We start from the raw sequence: 16,186 nt of genomic DNA on the forward strand, positions 1-16,186 counted from the left end.
TTCATGTAAAATGTTTAATCATTAATGTAATACAAGTGTTCATATTTCTTCCAGCTAATGAGACTGTCGAAGCTCTAAAAGATTACTTGGGTTACTGATTGGGCTCTTTTCCTCTTCAACCTTGTCTATGAAGTGTTTTGGAGGTTACATCAAGAGGACACCTCTAAGGCCTAACTACATCCGTGTGAACGAGGCCCAAGGCTTTGTTTACAATTGTGGTTGGGGTGGTAAAAATAGCTAGTGGAGCCATGTTTTTACTGCCCCCCTTAAGCTGCAAAGATACTTTGCGGTCTAGCAAAAATGGCCCATCATGATCGGTGGGCAGTACCACTTTGGCCTTTTTAAAGGGTAACTGCACTTTTGTAGGAAAACATAATAATATAGTATACACAATTGCGTCAAATTGTAATTTAATGTTATTAAATAATTACCTTTCATTTTTCAATCTGCGGCTCTGTAATTTTCTGAAAATGCAATATGGCTACCTGGAGGTGTTCTGTACACAGTATGTGTACAGAACCCCCCCCCCCAGAACCTTCATTTCCTGCTTGTGTGATTGGCTCACTGATTGTCCCTGAAGTCTGCACTAAGACACAAGTCACTCCCAATAGGAAATCACTTCTAAAGGGATGGAGACCCTGCAGTTTACTTCATTGGGGCCCTGCAACTGCAGCAGCTGATTGATAGTTATGAAACCACTCCCATACAGATTCACATGGACACAGACAAACACACAGTTATTCCTTCAGAATAACAAAAGGTAGGAATCTATCAACAACTACATTCCACTGGTTCACCAATAGTAAAAACTCGTTTACATGCTTGCTGACAGCACTTTTCCCAAAGGAGTACTACAAAAGCACTGCAAATAGCAGCTTGGCCAGTAAAAGGTGCCATGTGTAACTAAGATACTGGGGTAATATACCACTGCTGTCATTGACCTTTAGAGAGGTTGTCCTGCAGAGAGACAGTGTGTGGTGGCGTGGGTAGGAAAACACCAAGATTGGGTTTGGGGAGAAGAGCAGTGTGGTGGGTGGGGGAACACTGAAATAGGGTTCAGCAAGAGTGGGGGGAGAAGAGGAGGTAGTTGGGGAAACACAGATAAGGGGTTCAGAAAGGGGGGGGAGGTGAAGCCTGGGTGGGTACGGCAACACCAAAAAGGGGTTGAAGGGGAGTAGGGATGTGTCCCTTTTCATCTCATAGGACCTACTAGTCCTCTAAATTTTCACTGGACCATCTGGCAGCACTTTTACATCCAGACTTGACCAACGAAGGGAACTTAGACGCTGCCATACCGAGGTCTAAGGGGCCAAACCTGGGACGGTGCCAATGACTGTGCAGGGGTCAAAAGAAGAGGGTTCAGGCGAGGAGGGGGCAGAAGAGGTCGGTGTTGCACCACAGGAGGGGTAGGGGGAAGAAGTGTATAGGGGAACACCAAAACAGGGTTACTGGGTTCAGAAAAGGCACCTGGTGAGTAGGGGTTTAGTAGGCTTTTTATTTAGTAGTACCCCTTTTCACCAAAACCCCCTTTTTATTTTTCCCCCGATAGCTTTCCCTTCGCTCATTGCCACACCCACGTCTATGGAACCAACCTTAGGCATGCACCCCTGTTCAGCAGCTCCATGCTACTATGCTTCACATGCCAAGCTCCTCCCTTTTTCTATGGGGCACCCCAACCATGTCTGCACCAATCCCTCCATGCTTGCTGAACTGTGTTTCCTAGACAACCCCCCTCCACACAAGCCCTCGCCCACTAATTCTTTTTCCTCCAGCTCTACACACCCGGTGCCTCTTGGCCCCGACAACCCGCTCCACCCCTTAAGGGATACTGTGGATACTTTCCTCCCTTGAGGTCTCCTTTGATTGCCACACGTACAACCCAACTCCCTTGCTCATTTTTTGGAGCCTGCACTATAGGGAATCCAAATTACATTATCCCACATTCTTAGCACACAGCGGTCCAGGGATTTGAACTTGTGACTTCTCGCTTAGGAGCCCGGTGCTCTACCACTTGCGCCACCGTCCGGGGTGCTTGTGATGCTTCTGAAAATGCTGGGGCCTTATCATGTGTTTTTGAGGCAGCCTATCTAACCTTAACCACCTGCTGAATTTGTAAAAATGACTTAGAACCGCCAAACACCATATCTTTTTTTATCAAAGTCCCTCTTGCTGAGCCAAAGCAATTCAATACCTTTCCCAAATTCAAATTCAGCATGTGGTTAAGGTTAGATAGGCTGCCTCAAAAACACGATAAGGCCCCAGCATTTTCAGAAGCATCACAAGAACCTCGGACGGTGGCGCAAGTGGTTGAGCACCGGGCTCGTAAGCGAGAAGTCACTAGTTCGAATCCCTGGACCGGTGTGTGCTAAGAATGTGGGAGAATGTAACTTGGATTCCCTATAGTGCAGGCTCAAAAAATGAGCAAGGGAGCTGGCTGGTACATGTGGCAATCAAAGGAGACCCTGAGGGAGGAAAGTATCCACAGTATCCCTTAAGGGGTGGAGCCGGATGTCGGGGCCAAGAGGTGTGTAGAGCTGGAGGAAAAAGAATTAGTGGGGGAGGGCTTGTGTGGAGGGAGGTTGAATAGGAAACACAGTTAAGCAAGCATGGAGGGATTGGTGCAGGCAAGGTTGGGGTCCCCCATAGAAAAAGGGAGCATAGTAGCATGGAGCTGCTGAACAGAGGTGCATAGAAGTGTGGTAGGTGGCAGTGGGTGTGGCAAAAAGAGAAGGGAAAGCCATCGGGGGGGAAAATAAAAAGGGGGTTTTGGTGAAAAGGGGTACTACTAAATAATAAGCCTACTAAACCCTTACTCACCAGTCGCTTTTTCTGAACCCAGTAACCAACACCGACCTCCTCTTCTGACCCCCCCCCCCCCCATCTAGTGAGCCCTGTTTTGGTATACACTTCTCCCCCGTACCCATAATCCAACACCAACCTCCTCTTCTGCCCCCTCCTCTCCTGAACCCTCTTTTGACCCCTGCGCGGTCATTGGTACCATCCCAGGTTTGGCCGCAGAGACCTCGTTATGGCAGCTTCTAAGTTCCTGCCCCTTTGTTGGTCAAGTCTGCATGTAGAAGTGCTGCCAGATGGTCTAGGGAAAATTTAGAAGACTAGTAGGTCCTATGAGATGAAAAGGGACACATCCCTATTCCCCCCAACCCCTTTTTGGTGTGGCCGTACCCACCCAGGCTTCACCTCCCCCTCCCCCCCTTTCTGAACCTCTTATCTGTGTCCCCAACTACCTCCTCTTCTCCCCCCACTCTTGCTGAACCCTATTTCAGTGTTTCCCCATCCACCGCACTGCTCTTCTCCCCAAACCCTTTCTTGGTGTTTTCCTACCCACCCAGGGCCGTCTTTAAGGCAGGGCAAAAGGGGCAGCTGCCCTGGGCCCTGCCCCTTTATCTCTCCAGTGGATAGCATTCAGTATAGGTGATGGTGGATATGACCTCGGGGGGGCATGATATACATATGAATACCACCTCTGTTTACATAGAATGCAGCTGGTCTGCCACTATTTACATATGAATGCCGCTACTATTTACATATCAATGCCGTTATTTACACGTAAACACAGGGTCTGCAGGTGAGTTATCTGTACACCACAAGACAGAGCTGGGCAGCATTAATAACAGAACTTCACACTGAGATATCAGCATGAGACTAAAACCTCAAGGGATGAGGGAATTTAAACTGGGAAAGTTGACAAGTATGAGGCAGCTGCTTTGGGCCCCACCAGGGGCGGACTGACAACACTCAGGGCCCCCGGACCAAATAAAGCAAGGTCCCCCGTCAGGCCCCACCCATGACTCACCCCTACATTTTGCACAAAGTACAACTTCTGCCTTTTCTTTATGGGACCTGGAGGGGGTCTCTCTCTAACAGTGTCCATTAAAGAGTCTCTGTTAGAGAGAGAGAGAGACCCCCCTCCAGGACCTATTAGAGACTACAAAGAAGTATAATGGGACCTGGAGGGGGGCCTCTTTCTAACAGAGTGTACAGTGAACACCTTCATTCACTCTGGTCCTCATAGGACCCCCTCCTTGTGCCATGACTCTCACCCCTGCCCCAACCTCTCACAAAGTAGAAATAAAATTGGCACTGTGTAGAGCTCTTCTTACCTTAACCATGTGTACTGTAGCTGTGGCCGATTCCCGCATCCTCTGTGGTTGGCTCCTGTGGGTGGCTATATGTAAGAGTAAAATCAGCGCGATAATGATATATGATATTCAGCAGCTGAACACCAGGGTCAAAAATCAAATCCCTAAAATAATAATCTAAACAGATGGTGCAGCGCTAATTAGAGACACAAATAGAATATAGACATGTAATCAGTTTAAAACGGAGCACTATATTGATCAAATATCTCAAAGTTCATAAAAGCACAGAGAAGTCCATAGATAATCCAATCCTCGTGTATGGTCAAACAGCATGCTGTAAAGGGTGACAAATCGATGAGCCCACCACCAATATTCAGAATGGCCTCTCACCTGATGAAATGGGCCCTTTAATTACAGAGGGTCAAAATAAGAATTCCCTTAAGGTCATATGGATATGAAGCGGTTCAGCATACAAAGACTTCCGTCAGAACACTGGGTCAGGATACTCGGACAGTGCAGTGCATATGGAATAAAAAATTGGCAAAAAATAGTGCTCTCTGTATAGATAACCATTTATTGTAAAAAAGTATAAAAATTCAACACTCACAGATAGAGCACTCAACCAGTGCAAGTGAACAAGCTCGAGCGGTAATTACGATGCAATGAGGATGCGCGATGGCCGCGGGTGACGTCACAACGTATCCTCGTTCTGGACGCATTGCGTCCCAGTGGGTGAGGACTTCTTCAGCAGATGAGGATATGACGTGGGCACCCGCGCTTTATCCTAGGTAAGTAACCAGGGCAATGTTAAACAAACCATGGCCGGCGTCACAGAAACCAGGAAATCAATTCCGGAAGTGTCCCCTTGCCAAACAAATTGAGCAGAATGGAAACTGGTCAATGTGCACCATTGAAAAAAATATTAAACAAAGAAATGATAAAATTGAATATATCATTAGTGAATATATTAAGTGCATCATTCCGCATAGGATACGTGCAATAAGAGGCTTTACTCAATAAAAGAATAATTCTAAAATAATTCTAAAATCAATTATAGTAAATTAATTAAAAAAATGTGAGTCATCCGCGGCCATCGCTTACTCCTGAGTATACATACATCAACGATCAGAAATAAAACAATTGGTGTCGAAGTCTACGTTTAACCCTTCAGGGCAAAGAACTCTGCTTTCAAAAATCCAGTATGATTCCCTTTTACTTAGTTGTCTTATAAAATTTCCACCCCTCCAGTTCTTAGTAACCCTTTCTATGCCCCAGAATCTCAAACTTTTTGGATTCTGTTGATGGAATAGTTTGAAGTGTCTGGATACATTGTGAGATTTGAGGCCTTTTTTGATATTATTTACATGCTCAGCAAGCCTAACATGTAGGGGTCTAGACGTTCTACCAATATACTGGAGCCCACAGCCGCACTCCAGCATATAGACAACCCCTACAGTGTCACAAGTGATTAGTTGCTTAATATCGTATTCCTTATTGGTGGCTGATGCCAGAAATTTTTTCCTTTTCTTAATATTCCCCTTGGCATACTTACAAGGAACACATTTTCCACATGCATAAAAACCTCCCAAAAAGGAAAACAACCTATCAGAAGTAGGAACTGGGGGATTTAAAACGCCAGGGGCCAGACGATCCCTTAATGAGGGGGCTTTTTTGTAAATAAATTGAGGTCGATCTGGTAATACAGAGCCTAGGACTTTGTCTTGCTTCAGGATAGACCAATTCTTTTGTATGATCTTCTCAAACTTACGGTATTGTACATTATAGTCCAACACCATTTTAAAATTATGACTATCTACATCAGAATCCCTGATAGCATTGGAAATCAATGTGCTTCTATCCAAAGATCTGACTCTAGTCATTTCCTCCTCCAACATAGGTCGATCATAACCTTTTTGTTCAAACCTAGATGTGAGGACTTGGGACTGCATAACAAAAATCGTCCTCTGAGGTGCAGTTACGTCGCAACCTAATATACTGAACCCTGGGAATGTTGCACAACCAAGAACGGTGATGACAACTTCCCAGGGGAATGTATGAGTTGCTTTCAGTGGGTTTGAAGTAATTGGTCAGTGAAAAATGATCATGTTTAATACTGATGGTTAAATCCAAGAAGACAACCTTTTCAGGATCTATCGTCCAAGTTAAAGATATATTCTTTCGATTGTTAAGAGATTCGATGAACTCTATCACCTCTCCAAATAAGGATGAGATCATCTTTAAATCTCCGGTAGCAAATAAGTTCTGGGGGTCGATTAAGAAATACAGCTTCTTCCTCCCAGTGGGCCATAAAAATATTAGCCACACTGGGAGCGAAGCGGGCCCCCATGGCAACTCCCCTTGCTTGCAAGTAAAATTCCCTATTGTACCAAAAATAATTCCTAGTTAAACAAAAATTAAGACAACTTAAAAGGAATTCTTGATGTCTACCCGACAATGAAGATGAAGAAAGTGCCCATTCAACAGAGGACATGGCATCCTTATGACCAATAATGGTATACAGTGAACTTACGTCCGCTGTCACCAAAAAGGTGGGGGAAGAGCATTCAAGGGTTTCCAAAATCTGAATTATATGCTTGGTATCCTTTAAAAATGCAGGAGTTTTTATCACAAGCGGCTGTAAAAAGAAATCAATATATTGTCCAAGCCTCGCAGACACCGAGTCGATCCCATTAACAATAGGTCGCCCGGGGGATTGGTGGTGTCTTTATGGATCTTGGGTAAAAAGTAAATAATAGGTGTACTACAAAACAAAGGATCAAGATACATGGCTTCTTTCTTATTGAGGATCCTTTGATCCTTACCATCCTCTATAATGGAATGTAGTTCGTCTTTAAATGCCAGCATGGGATCTTTACTGAGAACACAATACGTCTCCTGATCTGAAAGTAAAAAACTTATTTCTGTTTGATAATATTCCTTACTCAAAATAACTAAACCACCCCCCTTTGTCAGCGGGGCGAATCACAATGTCTTTTCGTTCCGCTAAAGATTGGATACCACGCTTAATACATAGTGGGTCAGAAATTTTCTTGACCTGAAGTATATCCAAATCATGGGATACCATGTTCTTAACCACTTCTAAAAACCTATTATCTGTATTGTAAGGGTTAAACGTAGATCTATTCTGTAAAGTGGAGTGATTGGATACAGAAGGTCTCATTCCCTGATGTGGCTGAGCAAGAAAGGATTTTTTCATGTTGAGAGTTCTGACATATTTCTGAATGTTGACATAAGTATCAAATTTATTGAGGTTTTTTATAGGCGCAAATTTCAAACCTCGATCTAAAACTTTAATTTCATCTTCATTGAGTGTGACTTGACTAAGGTTATAAATACCAACACCTAACGCGGTTTGGGCCTTTTGTGTTCTCCTACCCCCTCTCCTTCCTCTCTTTCTTTTCGCTTTCGAGGACCAACGTTTGGCGGAGTATATGATGCAGGCTGTCTCCATGGTTCTCCTCGGTAAGGCTGGTGGGGCGGAGGGGGTATCTCTGTTCCCCCCGCTGGTCTAAAAAATCCCTGTCACTGTAGGGAGTATGGTCGGTAAGTGGGGCAAACCGATTAAATGTGGAAATGGGTTTGCCATGGGAGGGGTAAGAACCCCCTCTTTCAAAGTTATCCCTACTGTCCTCATATAATGGGTAACCATTCTGGCGATAAGGTGTCTCCTGATGATTGTGAGGCCTAGCGTTGCCACCTCTGCCCTTCCCTCTGAAGTTATTTCCTCTCTTGTTATTTTTCTTATGGGTATAGGAGTTTTGATAAGGTGCAGGCACTGCAGAATGAGGATAATCATATTCATGAACGGGTTTGTTTCTGGGGGTATCAGTTCTAATTGTACCTGTATTGGCATGAGTAGACACAGTAGCTGGAACAGGGTCCTCCAACACTGGGGTGTTTAGCCATTTAAAAATAATCCCCCCATTGAAATCCTCAAAATCCCTGATGAATTTTTTCCTCTTTTTATTTTGTGTTTCCAAATCCCATTTGATGAGCTTATTTTTAAGTTCACCTGACAATCTGTTAAACTCTTCACTATCTTTAAGAGATTCAACATTCTTGGTCATCTCTCCAATCTGAGAGTCAAGAGTAGCCATTCTCTTCCTCTTACGAATCAGGAGAAACTCCAACAATTCAAAACCTCTTTTGATGAAAAAAATCACTCCACTCTGACATGGACTGAACATCAGTCAGACCATCATTGGGGGTAAATCCCACCTTAAACGCCTAGGTATGAGTCTGGCAGCGAGATACTGCTCAAACGATGTGATATCCCACCATGTTTTAATCTTTTTTTCATATATATAACCTAGTTTTCTAAAAGATTGTGGTAAATCATTGGTAGGTTCTAGGGTGGGGTTCCTAGAGAATACTTCATTTATCCTAATGTCCCGTTTTTAAAAATAATTGAAGACTTCCATAACGCAGCTAGATTAATGATAATTGCACAGATAACTATATGTAAGAGTAAAATCAGCACGATAATGATATATGATATTCAGCAGCTGAACACCAGGGTCAAAAATCAAATCCCTAAAGTAATAATCTAAACAGATGGTGCAGCGCTAATTAGAGACACATAAATAGAATATAGACATGTAATCAGTGTAAAACAGAGCACTATATTGATCAAATATCTCAAAGTTCATAAAAGCACAGAGAAGTCCAGAGATAATCCAATCCTCGTGTATGGTCAAACAGCATGCTGTAAAGGGTGACAAATCGATGAGCCCACCACCAATATTCAGAATGGCCTCTCACCTGATGAAATGGACCCTTTAATTACAGAGGGTCAAAATAAGCATTCCCTTAAGGTCATATGGATATGAAGCGGTTCAGCATACAAAGACTTCCGTCAGAACACTGGGTCAGGATACTCGGACAGTGCAGTGCATATGGAATAAAAAAATGGCAAAAAATAGTGCTCTCTGTATAGATAACCATTTATTGTAAAAAAGTATAAAAATTCAACACTCACAGATAGAGCACTCAACCAGTGCAAGTGAACAAGCTCGAGCGGTAATTACGATGCAATGAGGATGCGCGATGGCCGCGGGTGACGTCACGACGTATCCTCGTTCTGGACGCGTTGCGTCCCTGTGGGCGGGGACTTCTTCAGCAGATGAGGATACGATGTGGGCACCCGCGCTTTATCCTAGGTAAGTGACCATGGCAATGTTAAACAAACCATGGTCGGCGTCACAGAAACCAGGAAATCAATTCCGGAAGTGTCCCCTTGCCAAGCAAAGTGAACAGAACGGAAACTGGTCAATGTGCACCATTGAAAAAAATAATAAACGGTGCGGACATACATTGCTAGAGCTCCGCACCGCTGAGGAGAGGAGAAAAGGATAAAGCAGAGACTGCAGGCTCAAAAGGTACCCAATTGAACCTCTTTGCCCCTGGGAACAAACTGTGAAAGTTTGGGCAGGAAAGATGGTACTGGGAGGAAGCCGTGGCAAAAATAAAAATCACCTCACAAAGAGCTCACAGGCGCACACCGCAACTAAAGCGGCGCCAGTCACCTCACCATATACAGCATCAGTGCGCTCTCACAGACAGAAAATGTCACAGCAAGACTCTCCATTTGAGTCAGATACAGAGCAAATCCTCTCACAAAATTCTCCACAAGCCTCTTCAGCATCCCCAGTAATACTATTACAATTTGAAAAAATGCTCCAGAAGGCTTTAAAACAAACTTCAGAACAAATAACAAACAGCCTAACTAAAGAAATAAGAGAGCTGGGAAACCGCACTGCAGCCTTAGAAATGAAAATGAATGAAATTGAAATTACAACTCAAGAAAATATAACAGAATTGGAAAACCTAAAAGAAGAGAATTTAATACTTCAAACTAAGCTCGAAGATTACGAAAATAGAGCCAGACGTTCCAACTTGTGCATAAGGGGAATTCCTGAAACAGTGACAGACTTGCAATCTACTATTACTGCTCTATTACAAGAACTAAAGCCAGATATCCCTATTGAACGTTTAGAACTGGACAGAGTGCATAGAGCCCTCACAGCCAAAAAAAAAAAGATGGACCCCCACGTGATATAATCACAAAATTCCATTATTACAGGACAAAAGAACAAATATTAACTGCTGCAAGAGAAAAAAAAGGAACTTCATTTTCAAGGTCACAATTATCAAATTTTTGCTGATCTATCCCAACTCACTATTACTAAAAGGCGCTCCATGAAACCCCAACTAATGGAACTGCAACGCCACAACTTTATGTATCAATGGGGTTTCCCCTTTTCTGTCAGATTTACTTACCAAGGTACAATTTACAGAAGCAGATCTGCAGATGAACTACAACAGACCCTTTTAAAATTGAATCTGACAGAACCCACAAGCAGCAATTCCCCTTCATGCAGAAGAATGGCGTCATCTTCACCTTCAAGCAGTACTCAGAAAATTTCAGAACAAAATGGGAATTATCATTCTCACAAAAGAGGCCGTTATGCCACAACATCCATGGACCAAGAAGATTCAATGGACTGACAACATAAATCCTAGTTTCCCTTCATTATACTCAATTGAGAGATGGTTCTCAATAAAAAACCTATAATTGTAACTGAATGTAACTTCATTCTGATAATCACACACTATGTGGAGACATGTTACTTTCAAGTTATATTTCATACTACTGCTGATTCCTCTAGCTTTAAAATATATAAATGTAATAAGGAAATCCTTATACAGTTATAGAATTTCTGGTAAAATAATAAATTACTTTATAGGACAAATGTGAAAAAACTAATCCAGAAGTAATGGAAGCTTTTTCTTTTTTTCCTCAAAACAAATATATTACCTAACTAGTTCCTAGAATTTTGTTTTGTTTAATCTAATCTGTCTCAATACAACCTCAAATCTATGAGTTAACGTATTTAAACAATGGCATATGATTAAAATATGTAATTGTTTACTCTAATAGGGTTAAAATCCCCAAATAATACAAATTATCTTCATCCTTACCAAAGTTACAAACAGTACCTTTTTTAACAGAATTATTTAACCTAGAGTTATATTAATCATATACAATCACCCTGGGATAACTAATTCTAACAATATATTATATCTTGCACTCCAATTATTGAGTCATCATTTTGATGCTTTTTTTTTATAGCACTTCTCCCCTGTAAGCGGAAGATCCATGTACCCCCATTAGCCTTCCTCATTCTCCCAAATATACTATGTGGGAGTGTGACGAAGGTATTTACTCCCCTGAGAGATATTTACTCTTTCACGGGTAACTTGTGATTACTTGCAAAATATAATTTATACAATGTATCGCTTAATCTCATATGTTTTTTGTTTACTCTTTACTGCAGAATTCACTGGATTCTTTCCTATCTTTTCATCTCTTCAGTCCACACAGGTTGATCTGCGCAGCCAACATTGCATAATGAAAAGTCAAAACTATTTAATCTGATACCATGGCACCATTGAATATACTATCCCTGAATGTTCAGGGAATAAATGTTTCTCAAAAAAGGACCAAAGCTTTCCGTACTTTCCATAACAAGAAGGCTCAGATAGTGTGACTCCAAGAAACACACGTCACCAAAGATTCTACACCAAAATATATATCTCCTTTTTATCCACAAATTTTCACGGCTTCAGCCTGTACCTAACAAACAAAGGGGAATTCTAATTGCATTTCACCGATCCACACCATTCACCTCATCATCAGAAATTAAAGACCCAGAAGGTAGATACCTGATACTCATGGGCTATATAATGGATACAGCAGTCACGGTGATTTCCTACTACGCTCCTAATAAACAACCTACACCATTTCTCTCACATATATTACAAGTGATTAATACGCACAAAATGGGAACTGTGATAATGTGTGGGGATTCGAACCAGGTCCTCCTCCCATTTCTAGATAAATCACCTTTTACACCATCCAAAATAACCTCTAAATTACCTTTTTCCCAACTTCTTTCCAAATACAATCTGGTAGATTCGTGGAGAGAAAGTAACCCGATAAAAAAAAAAATTCACTTATTTCTCACATCCTCATCAAACCTTTACCAGAATAGATCATATTTTTCTAACAATAGGAATGATACCAGAAATTATTGCATCAGATATAATTCCGATTCCTTGGTCTGATCATAATGTAGTATACACTACTATAGCCTTAGCCATACCCAAAGCGCATGACCCAACTTGGTACCTACCGGACATAATGCTCAAACACCCAATACATCAGAAGGCCATTGAACAAGCTTTAAAGGAATATATATCAATCAATAATACACCAGACATTCCCCGATAACACTGTGGGAAGCACACAAGCCTGTCTTGCGTGGTGTAATACAAAGACAAATGGCACTATTTAAACGGGAACGCAAAATTCTAGCAAAAAAGCTAGAACTAAATTATAATGCAGCCTACATATCATTCCAAGATAATCCATCTCAGAGTACAAAATCTCACCTGGAAAAAACTAGATTGGAATACGATCTATTTCTCACAGAATCAGTAGATAAATCCCTCAAACGCTCTAAACACAATTTCTACATGAATACAAACAAACCAGGCACATATTTGGCTCGGGCATTAAATTCAACTAACAAATCTTTCAAACCTATAGGTTTGAAATTATCAAAAGATGTCCAGTTAAAATAGTCCATAAATTTCACTCACATCTTGCAACCTTATACAAGTCAAATAATGAATTTAATCCTACAGATGCTGAATCTTTTTTCTCAAAAATTACCTTACCTGAGTTGTCTCAGAATCAAAAAAACAGTTTGGAAGAGCCTATAACTATAGATGAAGTTGCTAACGCCATTAAAGATCTAAAACTTAACAAAAGACCAGGCCCAGACGGATACTCGGCTTTATACTATAAAACATTTTCAGAAATACTCTCTCCTATTCTCACTGAAACATTCAACAAACTTTTAGAAGGACATTCTTTTCGGCAAGAAACACTAATGGCAATTGTATGTATGATTCCAAAACCTCTTTCTGATGATACTTCCTGCGTAAATTATCGGCCCATTTCCCTATTAAATCTTGATGTCAAATTATTAGCAAAAGTAATAGCAAAACGCCTCAACAGTGTTATAGGAAAATGAATACATAGAGATCAATTAGGCTTCATGCCAAATAGACAGGCAGGCGATAATGTACGCAGGGCAGTGTTATTGGCACAAATTGCTAAAAAACGGAAAATCCCTTTATGTTTTTTATCCCTCGATATTAAGAGGACATTCGATACAGTATCCTGGCAATATATGCAATATTCGTTACAAAAATTGGGTTTTGGACCCCACTTCTTAGCATGGATTACAGCATTATTTAATAAACCCAAAGCCTATATAAAATATGCTGGATACAAATCTGATGCTTTTAATATCGAAAGAGGCACCCGACAAGGTTGCCCATTATCTCCCTTATTATTTGCCCTTATACTCGAACACATTGCCCAATACATTAGAACAAACCAAACTATAACTGGCATTAAAGTAGGAGGTATTATACATAAAATATGTATATTTGCAGATGATATATTACTTTTTCTATCATCACCACAGGTTTCTGGTCCTAATCTAATGCCAGTTCTTGATGGATTTGCAGCCCTCTCCGGCCCTATGATTAACCCTAAGAAATGCCTAGTGCTCAATATTTCGCTCACAAACATGGAACTGATTCCGGCTAGGGCTGCACTCCCATTCACATGGGCAGAAAATCAATCCCATATCTTGGAATTCAATAAACAGCATCTCATTCTGACTTATTCTCAACCAATTTTCCTCCTATATTAAGACAGATCACAAATCTATTAAAACAATGGTCGCAACTTCCTTTATCCTGGATAGGAAAGATTAATGCAATCCAAATGACTATTCTACCCAAATTACTTTACCTATTTAGAGTCCTCCCTAGTCCAATTCCTTCCTATTTTTTGAGATTAGTGCAAAAAAGAGCAACATCATTTATTTGGGACTCTTCTAAACCACGTATACCTATACACACACTACATCTTCCCAAAAATAAAGGAGGCCTGGGATATCCTAATTTTACTAACTATTACAGAGCAGCTCATTTGGCCAGTCTCTCTAAATACCACGCAAAACAGGAAATCCCACTATGGGTATTTATAGAGGCTTCAGAAAGTGACCCTCTATTAATATCAAACTTGTTATGGCTTGAACCTAAAGATCGCTCCAAAATTCATAATGCCATATCTAAACACTTTTTATCTCTCTGGGATAAACTAAAATCCAAATATCAATTACAATCTCCACACAATCCTCTCCTTTCTTTTATCAGAAATCCGGCCTTTTATCCGGCATGGATCTACCCGAATTCATTTAAAGCTTGGACATCAGGTATTCAGACACTAAACGATTTCATGGCATCTAAATCATTCCTTTCATTTCCAACGCTTAGAGAAAAATATGATCTACCAAACTCTGAGATATTTAGATATCTCCAAATCAAAAATTTCTTTACACCATTCCTAAATGAGGATATACCATCGTCCCAATTATCCATTTTTGAATCAATCTGTGCAAAAGATCCATTCGCTAAAGGAATAATTTCATCACTCTATAATCAACTATATGGAGTCATAAATTTCAATAAACCTACTTATGTACAGAAATGGGAGGAGGACCTGGGGCGTACTTTAGAAGACACGGATTGATCTAGTATATGGCTCACATCTAAGTCATCTTCACCCAATATTTTAGCACTGGAGGCAAATTATAAAGTCCTAACTCGTTGTTACCTTGTACCCGCCAGAGTGGCTAAATATTCACCTAATACCTCAGCTCTTTGTTTGAGGGTGTCCAGACATAGGCACACATTTACACATATGGTGGACGTGCCCAGTAATCCAAATCTTCTGGAAGGAAGTCTTCGTGATTGCATCTAAAATATTTAAAAGAATAATACAACCAGATCCATTCATAACTTTACTTAACCTAAAACCGGAATGGTTAACATTTTCTGAATTCAAACTTATGATCCAACTAATAACGGCTGCAAAACAAACAGTGGCCAAGGCATGGAAATCCCCTACATCGGTACTAGCAGAAACAATTCAAAGAATGAATAACACAATGTCTCATGCCAAGATGGTAGCTATTGATCAAAACCAAATTCCAAAATTTGAAAAACTTTGGCATCCTTGGATAAAACAGTTTCTGTCAAATTTTAATGACTCAGTCCTTTTGCCATGGTAGCAGATTAAATGACTTAGAGACATCCATTTTAAGGCTTCAGGGAGAAGCTAATGGATAATAAGCAGACAAGCGGAACAACCTTGTGGACCTCTGTCTTTCTATCCTTTCTTCTTTTTCTTTCCTCCAACTCACATTTAAAGCTCATTATCAGAATTTATTTGACCTATACACATATTACCTGTAAATAATATGTATAAAAGGTATAAATCATTTAAATACCTACAAAGGAAACTAATGTAATAATTTATACCTTTATTTTAGGTTTATGTGAACCCAATATTTAATATTTGAAATTTCATGATACATACTTATACAAACTTTACTGTAAAACAATGAGCTTGCTTTATAGATCCTTGTAAACTTACTTCATGTATCTTTATATTATTGTATACTCAATAAACTTCTTTTGACAAGGAAAAAAACAAAGAAATGATAAAAGTGAATATATCATTAATAAATATATTAAGTGCATCATTCCGCATAGGATATGTGCAATAAGAGGCTTTACTCAATAAAAGAATTCCAATAATTCTAACATCAATTATAGTAAATTAATAAAAAATTAGTAAAAAATGTGAGTCATCCGCGGCCATCGCTTACTCCTGAGTATACATACATCAACGATGTATACACTTCTCCCCCCTACCCATGGTCCAACATCGACCTCCTCGTCTGACACCCCTACCCATGGTCCAACACTTCTCAAGGTCTGAGAAGAGATACCAGATGGGTAATTAAACATCCTCCTTAAAGAGGATGAGAGCAAAAATCACTCTTTATATTTTCAAAAGCTATACATTAGCAACTTTAAAATAACTCCTTCTGCCCTTTGATCAGCTTCAAACCCTT

The sequence above is a fragment of the Aquarana catesbeiana genome, linkage group LG09 (assembly GCF_042186555.1).
Source record: "Aquarana catesbeiana isolate 2022-GZ linkage group LG09, ASM4218655v1, whole genome shotgun sequence".
NCBI lineage: Eukaryota > Metazoa > Chordata > Amphibia > Anura > Ranidae > Aquarana > Aquarana catesbeiana.